Here is a 20431-nt window from a genome sequence, read left to right as displayed (position 1 = left end):
CTCTTTGAATTTGCATATGTTATAGAGTTGTTTTGTGAATTAACATGGGAATGCCCATATAAAGGACATAGAATGGTGCCTGTCATATTATGGATACTTACTAATTAATAGGTATGATCATCATCATCCCTTCAAATTGGCCTCAGAAAAAAATACTTAGCATTGATTCTATCACATGAAATATGAAACCAGGTATTTTTCCTTCCTGGAGAATTAGAAAAGTCTCTGTACAGCATGCAGGGTTGATAAAAAGTTGCACCATTGGGCAAATCATTGAAGAGTTACTATGAAACTATGGTTTCTTAGTAAGATAGACACCCATTTCCTGGAACTACCAGCAGAAGGTAATGATGCACAGAAATCTAGAGATCAACTTCAAATACTTTGTAAAGTATGAGTCTTCTGAAACACATTGAGGAGCTCAGGTACCTGGTTAGAATTTACTGTTACCAGTAAAAAGCTGTCTACTATAAACTTGGATGTCCTGTGATAAGCAGAATTTAAAATTCCAGAAGCAGAATTGTATAAAATAAATCACTTGTATAGAATTGTGTGACAATAGGTTGAGCACATCAACTCAATTATGTTTTACACTCATTATTAATTTTAAACTCTCGAAGTATTTTATTTCATCACTTATAACATTGTGACTCAGAAATAAAAAATAAAGAAAAGAAAAATGAAATCAAAGCCCCTAATAATACATTAAAATATTACAAGTAGTGTTGATGGCTCACAGTATTTAATAATCCATCATTGTATCCTACTCATCAGCCATAAAACTGTCATCCCTAAAAGGTTTTTATTAGAACACAAATGTGGTTGATTATTCACACTAGTGTGTTAAGGTACTGTTGGGGCTGTAGTACTTGGGAAACACACTTAAATGGGACTTTCTATTCATACTTAAGTGATAAGACATCGTCATTAGGGCCTTGAATGAGACTATGGCTATTGAGAAAAATAAAACAAATGTGAGAGAGAGAGAGAGATTTTTAATGAAAAAATATCAAAAGGTTAATATTGATCAAGTAAGAGACCCTTAAATGCAAAAAAAGTATCTTATTAACTTATTCATTTTACATTGTATTCCTAGATCTGAGCACTGTGCTCAGCCCATAGCTAATATGCATCAAACTGAATTTTATTAAAAAAAACTTGACTGATACACTCAATACTTCTTTTTGCCAAGGTTGTGGAACAGGGGGATGGACAGGAGATTTCTTTCTACTAACATCTTTAGAATAGCTTTTACTTACTTATCTTCAGTTCCATGGGAGGGATCAACACTGTAGCACTTTCCCGTGTCATGTCCTCTGCCAACTTCTTGGGGATCTTAAAGTTCTCAACTCTTAACTATTGGGAAAAGAAAAATAAGCTATAAGCTCAGATATGAGCTCTTCCACCCACATTTTATAGATAAAATATTTAGTGTTTTAAATTAAACATGCCTAAAACTCATTCCAGTAAGGCTTTTACAACCTTCCTGCTTACAGAGCTCTAACCTTGAAACAGAATCTACATATGAATCAAAGTCAGCCTGTTGGGGTTTCTCTAATTGTCTAAATTCAAAATCTCAACCTCAAGAGAACAGCAGGGACTTGGGTAGAGAGTGGCAGTAGAGAACACCAGGAGGATGACATTTAGGGGACTAATACAAATATGTATTATATTTGTAATTGAAAAATTATTACTCTTTCTATCCTGCTTGGTATTTTTTTACTCAAATTAAGCCATTGGAAATGGAAGACAAAATTATTTTTAAAGGCTGCTGAACAAAGTGAATCAAAATTTAGTCTGTGTTAATAGACATATAATGTCCATTTTAAATAAATTCATTGTCTCATTCTACACTGCAATTGGTCACCTTATATTTTTGTATAGTATTCTGTTCTTATTATCACATTTTATGTGGAGTATTGATCAATCAAGATGTATTCAGATGAGGGAGACCAGAATGAGGGTGGGTTTAGAAATCAGACATGAAGGGCGCCTGGGTGGCTCAGTAGGTTGGGCAGCCCGCTTCGGCTCAGGTCATGATCTCACGGTTCGTGGGTTCAAGCCCCGAATCGGGCTCTGTGCTGACAGCTAGCTCAGAGCCTGGAGCCTGCTTCAGATTCTGTGTCTCCCTCTCTCTCTGACCCTCCCCTACTTGCACTGTCTCTCTCTGTCTCTCAAAAATCAATAAAAGACATAAAAAGTTAAAAAAAAATAAATCAGACATGAGAGTAACTTGGGCATGAAAAGAATCGTTCATCGTGTTAAACCTCTTAAATGGCTTCTTATGGCCTTTAGATAAAGATCAATATCAAACTCTCACTATAGCCTAAGTTGCCTTAAAGGAGAAGAAAACAGGAAAACAAATTTTATTTCTAGCAAGGCATTCTGCTCCACTGTCTTAGCCACTTTTACTTCCCACATTCCCCATCGCCTCTCACATACTCCACCCAAAATGTGCAGAGCTCCCTTAATACAACAGTGGAGTACAGTACAGTTCAATAAAATACAAATGTATCTTTGTACCACCTAGCTCTGTACACTTTTCCCACCTCATTGGTTCTGTTTTTCCAGTTACTCTCTCTTATGATTCAGTCACACTAACACTATTTCTGTACATTGCATGTACTGACTTTTTCTTGCCTCAGGAACATTGTATTCTAATATCTAGCATGTTTGTTGAAAAGTCACCTGTCAAGAGCAATATTTGCTCTTGTGAAGGTGTTATGTCCTTTCCCCCTTTCCCTGCCTCTGACTGCTTTTACTATTCTCCTTTCCTTGCCTTTTAGCAGTTTTACTATGATATGCTTAGGTGTGTTTTTTTTTCTACTAGTTGGGGTTCAATGAGCTTCTTAAATCTTTCAATCTTTTATCCACTTTAGAAAACCTTTTAACAAATATTGCTTCAATGTGCTTCCTTCTTTCTTCTTCCGGGGCTCCAGACACATGTTATAAAATTTGCTCTGGAAAATTCAGACTCCAATTTTTGTCTGCTTAGCCCATGTGGTCACCAAAATTCTCTGTTGGCATCTTTGACTCTTAGCTATCATCTTCTGCTTAGCTTTTAATTCTCTTCTGCCATTAATGAGAAACTGGCAAATGTGCTTATGAGGAAAGCAATGTACAGCGAGTTGGTCTCATCTTGGTGAGCTTTCCCTCAGGGATCTTAACTCCTTAGTTCCTGGTTGACTGGGCAGCAACCTATGGCTTCAAAGAAGTTTTTTTTTTATATTTTATGCTGGTTTTTTTGTAGTATATAGTTTTCATGGCATATTCGTTGTTTGGCAAAATTTTTCTCATGAAACTCATAGCTGGGAATTGAATTATATTGTTATTGTTGTTAGCAGTAGCAGCAGTACTTTAGATTTATTTTTTATAGGCATAGTAGATGAGTCTATGTGCATTGTGACTGGGTAGCCACTTGCACGCAACCAGGTTGAAGGATTTTCAAGTTGTACTTTCTTAATATATTTTCTCTGTGACAGACTTGTCATAATAGTGCTATGGTGCCTAAAGTCTTCCCTGTTGGAGACATTCCATTAGTTTAAGTAAGGCACTATGCCTTCAGTTCCCAATAATGTTATTTAATTGGGTTTTACATTTCCCAAAGTGTATTTCCTTAGAACATTCTCCCTCAAGCGGTTCCATAGGAAAGATACCTGTGGTCTCAGGCTTGTGTATATGGTAGCAGTGGCTAGGTAACCAGAATGGAAGAAGAAAGTTGACAAGTCTATTGAACCCCAGACTCAGAATTCTTATAACATTACTTCTGCTACTCTTATTTGACCAAAGCAAATCATAAGCCAGTTAAGATCCAAGGTGTAGGGTAGGCCCCATTTGTTGATGGAATCAGCTGCAAAAAAGTATGGCATTTTTACTATTTTGTGGCAACAGTTAATTCACAAGCCATTTCTGTGCCATCTTTGAGAAGTAAGTTAGTTCAGATCCTTTAGAAACAGAAACCAAGACAGGTTTACTGGAGGAAATTGCTGACAATAAAGAAGAGGAAGCTAGAAATGGCATGGAGAACCTTTAGATCACATACCCGGCACCTATGAAGGGGAGGAGAAAGGAAAGTAGATTAAGTAGGGATAGCCTTGACTACAGCAAAATTCCAAAAATATGTCCAGAAACTGATCAAAAGATCATGAGTTTTTACTAGGTTAATCTCCCTTAGTTTTCAGCTCATCCACTCTTGTTGTTTTCAATTTATAGATGTTAATCAGTACCTTTATTGGATGTTCATCTATATTGCTCCTAGGGATATCATATTCTCTCAGCCATTGCCACAACTCCCTATAGATAAAGACCACGTGACTGACCTTCTACATTACTGGGTGTTATATGTAATTGTGGCCTGCTGACTTCTGTCTGGCATTTAAGCCTTGCCTTTTGTCCTTTATTACTTATAGACATATTCATCTCATTTCTTTAAAATATCTGAATCATTGTTCTTACAAAAGCATTCCTCTCCAATGGAACATTTCTCCAGGTCATCACTAATGAAAATTATTAATTGGGATGCCAATTTGTACCCTTCCTAACACTCAGGATAGCATTTTTCCTCTACTGGGTAGTGAGTGAGTCAGTCTCTAAACTATATATTTCTGCCTATTTTATTTTAGATCTGAGTCACCTTTTGTGTAATGATCCTCTGAGAAGATTCTAAGATAGGATTAGATGTGCAATAAAGTTATTGGTATAAATTCCTTTGAAGATTCAAGGGGAAGTTACTGCATAAGATTTGAGAGAAGCTTCAGATCTTGATGTACATCAGACATTTGTAAAGGAGAGAGGAATAGAAAGAGGATTGGGTATAAAGACTGTAGCACAGTTCAAGAGTTTAGGCCAGGCGTGTAAGGAGTCCTTGAGTTAAAGTTATCCACTGGAAAAGTCCTGTATTTCTCAGTAATGGTTCTCTATTTGTACTACTGCCATGCTATCTTTGGCTGGGAGGAGCCCATGAGAAGAGGGACCTCAGTGTAAATGTGGTGACAGATTGAGCAGGGCAGTAGCTGGGGCCATCAGTCACTGTTGCTTTGTTAAGCAGATCTGTGGTAGGAGATAAAAGCCTAGTCATTTGGATTAACATAAATTGTGCAAGTCTTCTAAATGTTTTAGATATTATTGTTTCATGAAGCAATTTCTATTTGGTAGGGTTTGGGTTTTTTTTTTGTTTGTTTGCTTTGTTTGTTTGTTTGTTTTAATCAATCCTCCCTAAACTTTAGATTTCCTCCCTAATGTAATTTGGATTGACATCTGTCTTTTTCCAGCGCTAGAGTGTAAATACAGAAATACCTTAGTTTGAAAGTTTTATTTTCTGTTTTTCAAAGTAAGATTTAGGCAATCATATGTTTGGAAATTGCCAGTGTCTGCCCTTAACCCAGACAATCTCCTTAAAAGAGTGATAGCTTCCTTGGTAACAGCATCCTGACTGAGAGTAGAGACGAATCAATTAATCTTTCTCTCTACAACTCAACAACAACAACAACAACACAGAGTTCATATCCAATTGCTGGTGGGTCAGATTTGTCATTTTCACATCACATTGGTATCCATCTACACTTGCTTGAATGAATAGCTAAGTGCTGATGATGCAACTTTAGTGGCGTTTTACTTTATGATAGGCAAGAAATATCAGTATATGGTTCCCATGGAAACCTCACGTATGTCTTTTTGTGCTATTCTAATGATTAGAAAATAACAAGTAAATCAGCAATAATTGCTACTGTAGTTGAATAATAGTGAAGGCTATAGGCACAATAGATGACACAAATATGTTAGGTTTCATGTATGGAAGTTGTTTCTGAAAGTTTATTCTGATCTATTTATGACCTGAACAGGGTTCTAAGAGTGTGTATACATTGTAAGCTAATTTGTAGGCTTTGGGTTACCTGATTGCTCAAATAATTCTCAGTGATTGCATCAACACTTCCCCAACTCTTGGTGCCACATAGTATTGTTTTCCTATCTTTTAGTGGCTTTTCTTACAACTTGGCTAAATAGAGCATAAAGCAGAAGAAATAGGGTGGATTATTCAAAAGCAGATGTGTTTAGTCAATAGGGCTATCTTTCTAAATCTGAATCCTAATTTTTGATGCTGGATAGTCAGTCTCATTGTTTACTCAGAGGGCTAATATTCATTGTACATATTGGTAATCCCTGATAAAATGAATAAACTCAACTCATCATCAGGTCTAAATGTGAATGTGCAGTACGCAATTACCAAATGATGTTATCTGAGGGGTACTGAAGTAAAGTGTCCTGCAGTTAAACAGCTGCCTACCTTTTTACCACAATCTAGAAATTTTTCACTTTAGAATTACTTATTTGGCTTTAACAATAATGCCATGGTGTTGAAGGACACTGTGAGAATGCATATGTTATTTGAAAAAGTTAGAAATGCCTTCACAGTGGGTAAATATTCTCATGGGAGTATCTGAAAGCATATTCACCTTAAAGTCATATAAATTATCATGTAAAAGCTGCTTATTGTTTTAATGTTGGAGTGAGAGGGGCTTGAATCTTTAGATGTTCGAATTCTTAGTTCTAGGAGGAGAGATCCAGCAGCCCTAGGGGAAATGTAAAGACACTTCATTATGGATGTATTATTTAATACATTGTCATTATCATATATTAAATGAGCACTAATGAGTTACCAGTTGCTGTTACTATTGCCATAATACACTAAATTAAAATTTTTTCAGCTCCAAACACCTAATATATTTTCAAGGTATTACCAGGAGAGAATACTTCAATAGGAAAAAAAACAACTTGTCACATATTATAATAAATTCAGATCAATATAATGTGTGTTTATGTTTGTATGTGTCTTTGAATATGTTGTATATGTACCACACATTCTGCCTAACTCACCACATTGGACTTCAAGGAATAGCCAAGCCTCTTTCAGACACTACAGCCAACAGCCTTCATGGAAATAACCCAGTACCCTTTGTTTTAAAAGTGCATTTATACTGGTTATCTCATTTAATGCTGTCCATAAATCTGTTATGTATGCAAGACTATCAACTTTATAGAATTGAAAATACTTGGTTCAGAAAGGGTAAGTAATTAATTTAGTGTCACACAGTTTGAAGGTGTAGTCCTGGGACTGTAAATTTGATCTTCTTATCTCTCTGATACTCTTTTTTTTTGTATTTTATTTAAATCCTAATTAGTTAACATATAGTGTAATAATGGATTCAGGAGTAGAATTTAGTGATTCATCACTTACATATAACACCTAGTGCTCATCCGGACAAGTGCCCTCGTTAGTGCCCATCACCCATTTAGCCCATTCTCACACCCAACACCCCTCCAGAAACCCTCAGCTTGTTCTATGTATTTAAGAGTCTCTTATGGGGGCATCTGGGTGGCTCAGTCGGTTAAGACACCAACTTTGGCTCAGGTCAGATCTCACGTTCGTGGGTTCGAGCCCCGCATCAGGCTCTGTGCTGACAGCTAGCTCAGAGCCTGGAGCCTGTTTCTGGTTCTGTGTCTCCTTCTCTCTCTGCCCCCCCCCCCATGTTCTATCTCTCTCTGTATCAAAAATATATAAAACATTAAAAAAAGAGTCTCTTATGGTTTGCCCTCTTCCTTTTTTATCATCTTATTTTTTCTTTCCTTCCCCTATGTTCATCTGTTTTGTTTCTTCCTTGTAGAAGTAAAATGATCAAGTGAGTTCTTAAAGAGGAAAATGCCTCTGGGTACATGTGAATCTCTATGCACACTAGAAGTTGTAGGATTGAGCTGTGGTAGAAAGAATCAGTTTTACCTGAGACTAAAACCTGATGAAAATTATGCTTATTATGTTATTTTTCTATAGTCAGATTTTATGAAGCCTTCTTTTCCTTTTATTTTCAAAAAAATTTTCTTTTAATGTCTCAATTTTTTTTTTCTGGCTTAACTTCACTTGGGTCAAAAGAATACAGTACTTAATATATTTAACTATGAAATTATTCATTTTATTTAATTTTTATAATCAATCCTATGTTTTTATGATTAAAGGTTGAGGTCCAAATTCCAATAGAGTAATTATTTTGAGAGGAAGTCATAAATTTAGTCTACATATACAACTCGTCTTTTATAAGCTTTGTAGAAATCTTACCAGCATTGGGTAAAGCAAATTTAGTCATCAAACTAAGGGATCAAAAAAATTGAGGGGCGCCTGGGTGGCTCAGTCGGTTAAGTCTCCGACTTCGGCTTAGGTCAGATCTCACGTTTGTGGGTTCGAGCCCCGCGTCAGGCTCTGTGATGACAGCTAGCTCAGAGCCTGGAGCCTGCTTCTGGTTCTGTGTCTCCTTCTCTCTCTGCCCCTCCCCCTCTCATGTTCTGTCTCTCTCTGTATCAAAAATAAATTAAAAAAAACAAAAAAATTTAAAAAAATTGAACAGAAATATATAGATTTATTATCTCTTTTAGTATCTTTTGGTTCACGTAGAACTCAAAGTTCTTGAAATTGCTAGATTACCAATTTTACTAACATTTCTTGGCTAGAAATGATAAGATAATAGCAAGACAATAAAAGAAGTGAAGCAGGTGCCAGGTGAATATTTCATTTACGGTTACCTGTAATCTAAACCAGTGACCCTCCCCATCCCCACCATAAAACATTTGTGCTATGTAACTACATTTAATTTAGTACTCTTGAAGGCAGCAGGATTTGTGTCATCATCTAATTTGAGCCAAGCACTGCAAAGAAATTGGGTCCCTGAAAAATGTTTTCTTTTGCCACTGTTATTAGTAGCCTCAGACTTTTGTGAGCCCCTCCAGAAAGCTGTCCCTTCTCTGTGTTGTCTATCATAAATTTGTTTCTCTATCAATTTTGTGACATAATTATTGGTGCAACTGTCATTTGCTTCACTCAACCATGAGCATCTTGAACACAGAAACTGAATTTTACTCACCTTTGTGTCCAAACTATCACCCAGAACTATATAGGAGTCATAATAATAAGGACTTAATAATTTTTTTTAATGAATGAGTTGATGGTAGAAAGGTTGGCATTAAGTATTTGTGAATTGAATTGAAAGAACTTAGTGTTTCTTTGATCAAATACTTCATAACTATCAAATTCCAGGAGTATAAACATTCTTTCTGAACAAATTCTGCGTTTTTGTTTTTATATGTGTCCAATCTAATTGTTCATATTATGTTTTTTATGTAATGCTTAAATTACACTTTTAACACATAAACATATTTTATAGGACAGAACCATCACTCACTTTTTTTTTTTTTGACATTTGAACAATGTTTATTCTTCTGATCCGAGAGCACGGAATGTTTTTCCATTTCTTTGTGTCTTCTTCAATTTCTTTCATAAGCTTTCTATAATTTTCATAGTGCAGGTCTTTGGTTAGGTTTATTTCTAGATGTTTTTATGGGTTTTGGTGCAATTGTGAATGGGGTCAGTTTCTTGATTTCTCTTTCTGTTGCTTCATTATTGGTGTACAAAAATGCAACCTATTTCTGTACATTGATTTTGTACCCTGCGACTTTGCTGATTTCATGGATCAGTTCTAGAAGGCTTCTGGTGGAGTTGGCCAGGTTTTCCACATAGAGTATTGTGTCATCATGAAAAGTGAAAGTTTGACTTCTTCTTTGCCAATTCTGATGCTTTTGGGTTTTTTTGTTGTTGTTGTTGTCTGATTGGCACTATGTAAAGCAACAGTGGTGAGAGTGGACATCCTTGTCGTGTTCATGAACTCAGAGGCAAAGCTCTCAGCTTTTCCCCATTGAGGATGATGTTAGCCTTTGGCTTTTCATAAATGGCTTTTACTATGTTTATTTTTTATCTTTTTATATCTGTGTGTAATTTTATTTTTTTCAAATTCATATATAGTTTATCGTCAAATTGATTTCCACATAACACCCAGTGCTCCTCCCCACAAGTGCCCTCCTCAATGACCATCATCCCCCTTCCCCAATTCCCCACCCTTCAGCCCTCAGTTCATTTTCAGTATTCAAGAGTCTCTCATGATTTGCCTCCCTCCCTCTCCCTAACTCTTATTCCCACTTCCTCTACCCATGGTCCTCTGTTAGGTTTCTCCTATTAGACCTATGAGTGAAAACAGATGGTATCTGTCCTTCACCGCCTGACTTAGCATGACACCCTCGAGGTCCATCCATTTTGCTACAAATGGCCATATTTCATTCTTCTTCATTTCCATATAGTACTCCATTGTATAGATTAACCACAGCTTCTTGATCCATTCATCAGTTGATGGACTTTTAGGCTCTTTCCATGATTTGGCTATTGTTGTGAGTGCTGCTATACACATTGAGTTACATGTGCCCCTTGCATCAGCACTTCTGCATCCCTTGGGTAAATCCCTAGCAGTGCTATTTCTGGGTCATAGGGGAGTTCTTTGTTAATTTTTTGAGGAACCTACATACTGTTTTGCAGAGAGGCTACACCAGGTTACATTCCCACCAATAGTGTAGGAGGGTGCCCGTCTCTCCACATCCTCTTCAGCATCTAAAGTCTCTTGATTTGTTCAGTTTAGTTACTCTGACTGGTATGAGGTGATATCTCAGGGTGGTTTTGATTTGTGTTTCCCTGATGATGAGTGATGCTGAGCATCGTTTCGTTTATCTGTTGGCCATCTGGATATCCTCTTTGAAGAATTGTCTCTTTATGTCTTCTGCCCATTTCTTGACTGAATCATTCATTTTTTGGGTGTGGAGTTTGGTAAGTTTCTTATAGAGTTTGGATACTAGCCCATTATCTGATATGTCATTTGCAACTACATTTTCCCATTCCCTTGGTTGCATAACAGTTTTCTTGATTGGTTCCTTTGCAGTGCAGAAGCTTCTTATCTTGACGAGGTCCAAATAGTTCTTTTTTGTTCTTGATTCCCTTGCCTTTGGGGATGTGTTGAGTAGGAAATTGCTGCAGTTGAGGTCAAGGAGGCTGTTTTCTGCTTTCTCCTCAAGACTTTTAATGCTTTCTTGTCTCAAATTCAGGTCCTTCATCCATTTTGAGTTTATTTTTGTGTATGGTGTAAGAGTGGTCTACTTTCATTCTTCTGCATGTTACTGTCCAGTTCTCTCAGCACCACCTGCTAAAGACGCTGTCTTTTTCCATTCGATACTCTTTCCTGCTTTGTCAAAGATTAATTAGCCATGCATTTTTGGGTCCAGTTCTGAGTTTTCTATTCTATTCCATTGGTCTCTGTGTCTGTTTTTGTGCCAGATGATTATAGCTTTGTAATAGAGGCTAAAATCTGGGATTGTGATGCCTCCCGTTTTGGTTTTCTTCTTCAATATGACTTTGGATATTTGGGGTCTTTTGAGGTTCCAAACGAATTTTAGGATAGTTTTTTCTAGCTTTGTGAAGAATGCTAGTGCAGTTTTGATTGGGATTTCATTGAATGTGTAGATTGCTTTCAGTAGTAATGACATTTTCACAATGTTTATTCTTCTGATCTCTGAGCATGGAATGTTTTTTCATATCTTTGTTTCTTCTTCAAGTTCTTTCATAAGTTTTCTATGGTTTTCATTGCACAGGTCTTTTACATCTTTGGTTAGGTTTATTCTTAGGTATTTTATGGGTTTTGATGCAATTGTGAATGGGATCAGTTTCTTGATTTCTCTTTCTCTTGCTTTATTATTGGTGTATAACACTGCAACTGATTTCTGTTTGTTGATTTTGTATCCTGCTAATTTGCTGAATTCATGGATCAGTTCTAGTAGGCTTCTAGTGGAGTCGTTGGGTTTTCCATACAGAGTATGATGCCATCTGTGAAAAGGAAAGTTTGAATTCTTCTTTGCCAACTCTGATGTTTTTTATTTTCTTTTGTTGTCTTATGGCTGATGCTAGGACTACCAGCACTATGTTAAACAACAGTGGTGAGACTGGGGATCCGTGTCGTGTTTCTGATCTCAGGGGGAAAGCTCTCAGTTTTTCCCTAATGAAGTTGATATTAGCTGTGGGCTTTCCATAAATTACTTTTATAATGTATAAGAAATTTCCTTATATACCAACTTTCTCCAGTGTTTTTATTAAGAAAGAATGCTATATATTGTCAAATGATGTTTCTGCATATATTGATAGGATCATATGATTTTTATCTTTTCTTTTGTTAACCTGAAGTATCACCTTGATGGACTTGTGAATACCAAACCAGCCTTGTAACCCAGGAATGAATCCCAGGTGATCATGATCAATATTTCTTTTTTTATAGTTTATTACCAAGTTGCTTTCCATACAACACCCAGTGCTCTCCCTCAAAAATGCCCATCTCCATGACTATTACCCCCTCTTTCCCTTCCCCTGGCCCTCTTCAGCCCTCAGTTTGTTTTCAGTATTCAAGAGTCTATCATGATTTGCCTCATTGCCTCTCCCTAATTCTTCCCACCCCATTTCCCCTTCCCATGGTCCCCTGTCAGGTTTCTCCTTTTAGACATATGAGTGAAAATATTTGGCATCTGCCCTTCCTTGCCTAACTTAGTTCACTTAGCATGACTCCTTTGAGGTCCATCCACTTTGCTAAAAAATGACCAGATTTCATCCTTTCTCATTGCAATGTAGTATTTCATTGTATATATATATAAACCACATCTTCTTGATCCATTCATCAGTCGATGGATATTAATGCTCTTTCCATAATTGGGTGATTATTGAAATTGGCACTATGAACATTGGGGTACATGTGCCCCTGTGCATAAGCACTTCTGTATCCCTTGGGAGAATCCCAAGCAGTGCTATTGTTGGGTCATAGAGAAGTTCTATTTTTAATTTTTTGAGGAACATCCACAGTGTTTTCCATGTTGGCTGCACCAGTTTACATTCCCACCAACAGTGTAGGAGGGTGCCCATTTCTCCACATCTTTGTCAGCATCTACAGTCTCCTGATTTGTTCATTTTAGCCACTCTGACTGGTGTGAGGTGGTATCTCAGTGTGGTTAATTTGTATTTCCCTGATTATGAGTGCCACTGAGCATCGTTTCTTGTGTGTTGGCCATCTGAATGTTCTCTTTGGAGAAGTGTGTCTTCATGTTTTCTCCCCATTTCTTCACTGGATTATTTGTTTTTTGGGTGTGGAGTTTGGTGAGTTCCTTGTGGATTGTGGATACTGGTCCTTTATCTAATATGCCATTTGCCACTATCTTTTCCAATTCCATCAGTTGCCTATTAGGTTTTTTGGTTTGTTTGTTTCCTTGGCAGTGCAGAAGGTTTTTATCTCGATGAGGTCCCAATAGTTCATTTTTCTTCTTGATTTCCTTGACTTTGGGAATGTGTCAAGTGTAAAATTGCTGTGGTTGAGGTCAAGGAGTGTATTTCCTGCTTTCTCCTCTTCAGTTGTTATGATTTCTTGTCTCACGTTCAGGTCCTTCATCCATTTTGAGTTTATTTTTGTGTATGGTGTGAGAGTGGTCATTCTTCTGCATGTTGCTCTCCAGTTCTCCCAGCACCACCTGTTAAAGAGGCTGCCTTTTTCCCCATTGGATACTCTATGCTGCTTTGTCAAAGATTAATTGGCCATGCATTTGTGCGTCCAGTTCTGGGCTCTCTATTCTTTTCCATTGGTCTATGTGTCTCTTTTTGTGCCAATACCATACTGTCTTGAGGATGACAGCTTTGTAGTAGAGGCTAAAGTCTGGGATTGTGAGGCCTCTGTTTTGTATTACTTATCCAATACTACATTGGCTATTCAGGGTATTTTGTGGTTCCAAACGAGTTTTAGGATAGTTTGTTCTGGCGTTGAGAAGAATTCTGGGGTAATTTTGATTGAAATTGCATTGAATGTGTAGATTGCTTTCAGTAATAATGACATTTTAACAATGTTTATTCTTCTGATCCCTGAGCATGGAATGTTTTTTCATTTCTTTGTGTCTTCTTCAATTTCTTTCATAAGCTTTCTATAGTTCACACCATACAGGTCTTTTACATCTTAGGTTAGGTTTATTCCGAGGTGTTTTATGGGTTTTGGTGCAACTGTGAATGGGATCAGTTTCTTGATTTCTCTTTCTGTTGCTTTATTATTGGTGTATAAAAATGCAACGGATTTCTGTACATTGATTCTGTACCCTCCTACTTTACTGAATTCATTGATCAGTTCTAGATGTCTTCTGGTGGAGTCCATCAGGTTTTCCATGTAGAGTATCATGTCATCTGCGAAAAGTGAACGTTTGACTTCATCTTTACCAATTCTGATGCCTTTTATTTCCTTCTGTTATCTGATTGCTGATGCTAGGACTTCCAGTACTATGTTAAACAACAGTGGAGAGAGTAGACATCCCTGTCTTTTCCCTGAGTTCAGGGGGAAAGCTCTCAGTTTTTTCCCATTGAGGATAACATTAACTGTGGGTTTTTCAAAAATGGCTTTTATAATGTTTAAGTAAATTCCTTCTCTCCCAACATTCTTGAGGGTTTTTATTAGGAAGAGATGTTGTATTTTGTCAAATGCTTTTTCTGCATCTATTGACAGGATCATATGATTTTCATCTTTTCTTTTGTTAATGTGATGTGTCACATTGATTGATTTGCGAATATTGAACCAGTCCTGTAACCCAGGAATGAATCCCACTTGATCATGATGCATAATTATTTTTATATGCTGTTGAATTTGATTTGCTAGTATCTTGTTGAGTATTTTTGTATCTTTATTCATTAAGGATATTGGCCTGTAGTTCTCTTTTTTTGTTGGGTCTCAGTCTGCTTTAGGAATCAACATGATATGCGCTTTCTAGAATGAGTCCAGAAGTCTTTCCTCCATTTCTATTTTTTTAATAACTTGAGAAGGATGGATGTTAAGTCTGCTTTAAATGCCTGGTAGAATTCCCCTGGTAACCCATTAGGCCCTGGAATGTTATTCCTTGGGAGATTTTTGAGAACTAATTCGATTTCTTTGATTAGTTGTAATCTAATCAAAGATTAGTTGTAATAGATCCATTTTCATTTTGAGTAGCGTGGCTTGAGGTTTATCAATTTTGTTTCTATTTAAAAAAAAACAGCTCTTGGTCTAGTTGATCTCTTCAACTGTTTTTGTTTTTTATTCCATATTGTTTATATCTGCCCTGAACTCTATTATTTCTCTTCTTCTGCTGGGTTTAAGGTGCTCATGCTTCTCTGTTTCTAGTTCCATTAGGTGTTCTGTTAGAATTTGAATTTGTGCTTTTTCTAGTTTCTTGAAATAGGTCTGGATTGCAATATACTTTCCTCTTAGGACTGCCTTTGCTGTGTCCCAGAGAGTTTGGGTTGTTGTATTTTGTTTTTCATTTGTTTAAATATATTTTTTAATTTCTTCTCTCATTGTCTAATTGTCCCAAATGTTCTTTAATAGGGTGGTCTTTAACCTCCATGCTTTTGGAGGTTTTCCAGATTTTTTCCTTTAGTTGATTTCAAGTTTCATAGCATTTTGATCTGAAAGTGTGCGTGGTATGATCTTGGTTGGTTTATATTTATGGAGGGTTGCTTTATAACCCAGTATCTGATCTATCTTGGAGAATGTGCCATGCATACTTGAGAACAAAGTGGATTCCCTAGCCTCAGGATGTAAAGTTCTAAATATATCTGTCAAATCCATCTGTTCAATGTATCATTCAGGTCCATTGTTTCTTTAGTGATTTTCTCTCTTGGTGATCTATCCATTGTTATAAGAAGAGTATTAAAATCCTCTGCAGTTAGCACATTCTTTTCAATAAAATTGTCTCTGTTTTTGATTAATTGTTTTATGTATTTGGGTGCTCCCAAATTCAGTTCTTTGATGTTTATAATTGTTAGATATTCCTGATGGAGAGGCCCTGTAATTAATATATAATGTCCTTTTTCATCTTTTGGTACTGCCTTTACTTTAAAGTCCAGTTTATTTGATATAAGTATGATTACTCGGCTTTCTTTTGACCTCCAGTCACATGGAAAGTCCAGTCACACTTTCAATCTGAAGGTGTCTTCAGGTCTATTTGCTTTTAGACAACAAATAGATGGATTTTGTTATATTTTATCCATTCTGCTACCCTGTGTCATTTGATTAGAGCATCGGTCCATTTACATTCAGTATTATTATTGAAAAATATGGGTTTAGAGTCATTGTGTTCTCTGTAGGGTTCATGCTTGCAGTGGTGTCTCAAGTACTTTGTATTCCTTGAAACATTTCCCTCATAGATTCTCTCTTAGAATTTCTTGTGGGGGTGGTTTGATGGTGATTTGTTCTCTCAATTTTTGTTTATTTGGGAATACTTTTATCTCTGCTTCTATTTTGAATTAAAGGCTTTCTGGATAAAGGATGCATATTTTTGCATCCTCGGCTGCATATTTTTTCTGTTCATCACATTGAAGATTTCCTGCCATTTCTTTCTGGCCTGCCATGTTTCAGTAGTTAGGTCTGTAACTATTCTGATTGGTATCTCCTTATATGTTAGGGCCCTTTTATCCCTAGATGCTTTCAGAATTCCCTCTTTATCCTTATATTTTGCCAGTTTCACTATGAGTATAGTGCCAAAAGTCGGTTGAAGTTCCGTCTTAGGGAAATTCTCCGTGCATCTTCAATTTCAATGTCTATTTCCTTCCCCAAATTCGGGAAGTTCTCAGGTATAAGTTGATCAAGCACCTCTTTAGGACCTTTTTCTCTTTCTTCTTCTTCAGGAATTCCTATGATATGAATATTGTTCTTTTTGATTATATCACTCATTTCTCTTATTCTCCTTTCATGCTCCTGGATTAATTTCTCTCTCTTTTTCTCTGCTTGCTCTTTTTCTATAACTGTGTCTTCTAATTCACTTATTCTCCTCTCCACCTGTTTAATTTGTGCATTGGCAGCCTCCGTTCTATTATGCCTTTTATTTATACCATTTTTCAACATGTCACAGCTATTTTTAACATCCCTAGTCTTTTTGTCAATAGTTTCTCTGATGACTTTCATGCTTTTTTGAAGCCCAGACATTCATTTTATGACAATTGTTCTAAATTCCTGCTCCGTTATGTTCTTTATATCTGTTTTGAGCAGTTTTGTAGCTGTGACATCTTCCTGGAATTTCTTTAGAGGACAGTTGTTTTGATTCATCATTGTTTTATCTAGCTTTCTGTCTCCTGTCCATTTTAAAAGCTTGTTACACACTCTGCACTTGATAGTATTGCTATATTAACAGAGTGTCATTTATTGCCCAGGGAGTGTCCATTCATGAAGTGTTCTTTTAATGGTGTCTCTCAGTTTCTTTTGTTGTGCTTTTGATTATTTTATTTTACTACTCAGTGATATTTGGGACTCTCCATCATGTGTACTTTAGCTTGTTTTTTGAGGTAGCCCCAAAAGGAAAACAGACAGACAAGCACGCATTGAACAAAAGCATGCAAATTCACAAATCAAAGAAACAAGCAAACCTAAAAAGGAAAGAAAAAAGAAAGAAAGAAAAGAAAAAAAAGTGGGGAGGGACGAAAACAACAAAATTAAAGGACAGTCTAAAAGCGTAAACCCAACGCAGGGGAGAGATAAAGATGAGATAAGGGAAAATATATCTTAAGAACAAAAATTGATCTGATCACAGCAATGCATCAATGTTGGTCTCTCCTGGGGTTTGGGGAGGAAAAAGGAAAAACAACAACAACAAAAAAAAAGGCAGCTTTCCAGCAAGGATGGACATGGTTTGGTGTATGTAGGTCTCACCTTTACTATATGTCCTGCACGCTGCTCCCTGTGTCTCCGTCTTGGTGTTTGTGGGGAGAAGAATGGCAGCACCCCAATCCCTTCTGGAACCAAGCATTGACACCCACTCTTTGGTTCCCATCTCTCTGTGCAGTAGGCGGGTCAAGTTCTATTTTCCAAGTATCCCCTTGTTTCCAAATCTTAGTCCATGCACTTTAATGTTATGGCCTGAGATGAGATGTACTCCCACAGGTGTGCATCTTCCTAGCAGGGGATTGAGCAGGGGGGTATGTGAGCACGGTCTCCTGGTGCCGCCTGGGACCAGGGCACTGATCCCAAGAAAAATACAACAACTAAAAGGGACAGATCTCTCCCTCCCCTCGCCCTGCAGTTACAGATGTATTGACAGAATCCCATTCTATCCCAGGCCTAGCTTTTTTCTTCTCTAGAGACAACTTTATGAATCTTTTCAACCTCTCTTTCTCTTCCCCTCCTCTCTCCATGGCTCTGCATGCTTTGTGATGCTCTTTTCGGAGGGGTCTCCCTCCCCTCCAAGGCTCCAGTCTTGACCCGTTTTTATTTTCCCCAGTTCACACTCACTCACACACTTATGAGGCTGTCTTATTTGTGGACTCTGTGTCTTTTCCTCCCACTCTTGTAGATCAGAGTATTGTGGCTTCAGTCCTTCTTAGTTTGATAGATGTGAGAGGGTAAAAATTACAGAGCTCCCTACTTCTCTGCCATCTTGCCCCCTAGCATCATCCAAGGCAGAATCTTTCTGAAACATCTACAATGATATCTCAGTAGTGGATATCTAATTTTCCTGTAAATCGAGTTTTTATTTTGGAGAGGGGATGCAGCATTTATAGGAATCTGCATGTATTTCTCTGTTGTTTAAACATGGATTGCAGGCAAAAAGGTAGAGAGATATGTGGCTGAATGACAGGTGGGTTATTTTGTCATGGATAGGCTGTTTGATGCTAAGGAGTTTAAAATTTTATCCTGAAAAAAATAGTGAGCTCCTAAAAATTTAATCAAGACAATGAAATTTGTGTTTTTAAGAGATTTTCTTAAGAGAATAACAGTAAGTCAGGATGGGAATGACTGTGTCTGTAATATGGAGAATAATTGGAGTGGGGGAGAATAAAAGTAAGGATCAATTGGGAGACCACTGTGGAAATATAGGACAGAGGTGATGTGAACTTAAAGTATTTGCTAGAGAGAAGCAGATGCATCTGAGTGTCAGGATAAGAAATATTAGTAATTTGGGGGAACTGAAAGTAGCTCAATACAGCTGAATATCTGAATGCCAAGTGAATGTATTGAGAAGGCAGAGAGGTATTTAGGAATAAGATCATGCAAGGCTATGCAAATTATATGCCATAGGCTGAAATTTTGTGTTGTCCCAACCTTTGCATTTTGAAAACTAATTCCCTATGTGATAGTATTTGTAAGTGGAACTTTGTGAGGTGATCAGGTCATGAGGGTGGAACCTTCATGAATGGTAATTTTGCCTTTATAAAAATGACCCCAGAGATCTCACTTCTGCCTTCCATCATCTGAGGCTACACCAAAAATTAGGAAACAGGCTCTCCACACACAGTAAATCTACAGGGTCCTTGATCTTGGAATTTCCAGCCTCCAGAACTGTGACTAAGTTTATATTTTTTATAAATTACCCAGTCTGGTATTTTGTTGTAGCAGCCCGAATGTACTACATCATCATATTACATAGTTTGGATTTGAACCATAGTCATGAAAAGGCACTGAACAAAATTTAAACAGGGTTGTAAAATGACAGAGCAGAATTTGGAATAAGTTGGGTAAATGGTTGGGTAGGAAAAAATACAAACAGAAGTGCCAAAATATTATATATTATCTATTTTTTAAATTTTATTTTTAAGTATTCTCCACACTCATGGAAGAGCTTGCACTCACAACCCTAAGACTAAGACTAACACTCCACCAACTGACCCAGCCAGGAATCTCCCTTCCATTTAAAAAAAATATTTTATATGTATAAAATGTTCTTTATTTTAAAGAATTACTTTTTTATGCCCTCTGAATTTTCCAGTAGAGTTGTTTCTTTCCAATTTACATTTTCATATTGGTGAGGTCCAACACTCTAGTTATGCTTATTCTTAAAAAGAGGAAAGGTAAGTATATATTTAATTATTGATTTTTATTAATTTCAGAAAAAAACAAAAGATAATAAGTATGTTTGTCTCCAATTTTGTTTTCTTTTATCTAAAATAACAGTGAAATGAGCTTGATTGAATTATTAGTATACAGGGGATAACATCCATATAGCACAATATTGTATGACTTAAATATCCATTCACCCTTTAACATTTATTCATTTTTCTTTATTCTTTTTCTGTCAGCAGAGCTGAATAGAGTTCATACCAAGCAAGGGAAGAAAATTGATGTATACAACCTATTATTTTCTTTTAGCAAAAAAAAAAAAAAAAAAAGAAAGAAAAGAAAAAGAAAAGAAAGCTTTTTTCTGGTTTTTTTAAATAGTTTATTGTCAAATTAGTTTCCATATAACACCCAGTGCTTCTCCCCACAAGTGCCCCCCACCATGACCATCACCCCCCCGCCCCCTTCAGTCCATGGTTCGTCTCCAGTATTCAGTAGTCTCCCTTGATCTGTGTCCCTCGCTCTTCCCCACTCTCTTTCCCCCTTCCTCTCCCCCTGGTCTCCTGTCAGGTCTCTCCTGTTAGACCTATGAATGCAAACATATGGTATCTATCCTTCTCTGCCTGACTTATATCACTTAGCATGACACCCTCAAGGTCCATCCACTTTCCTACAAATGGCCATATATCATTCTTTCTCATTGC

This window comes from Suricata suricatta, chromosome X (genome assembly GCF_006229205.1).
Source record: "Suricata suricatta isolate VVHF042 chromosome X, meerkat_22Aug2017_6uvM2_HiC, whole genome shotgun sequence".
Taxonomy (NCBI): domain Eukaryota; kingdom Metazoa; phylum Chordata; class Mammalia; order Carnivora; family Herpestidae; genus Suricata; species Suricata suricatta.
The sequence above is the reverse complement of the archived record's forward strand: the minus strand, read 5'-3'. Positions refer to the sequence as shown.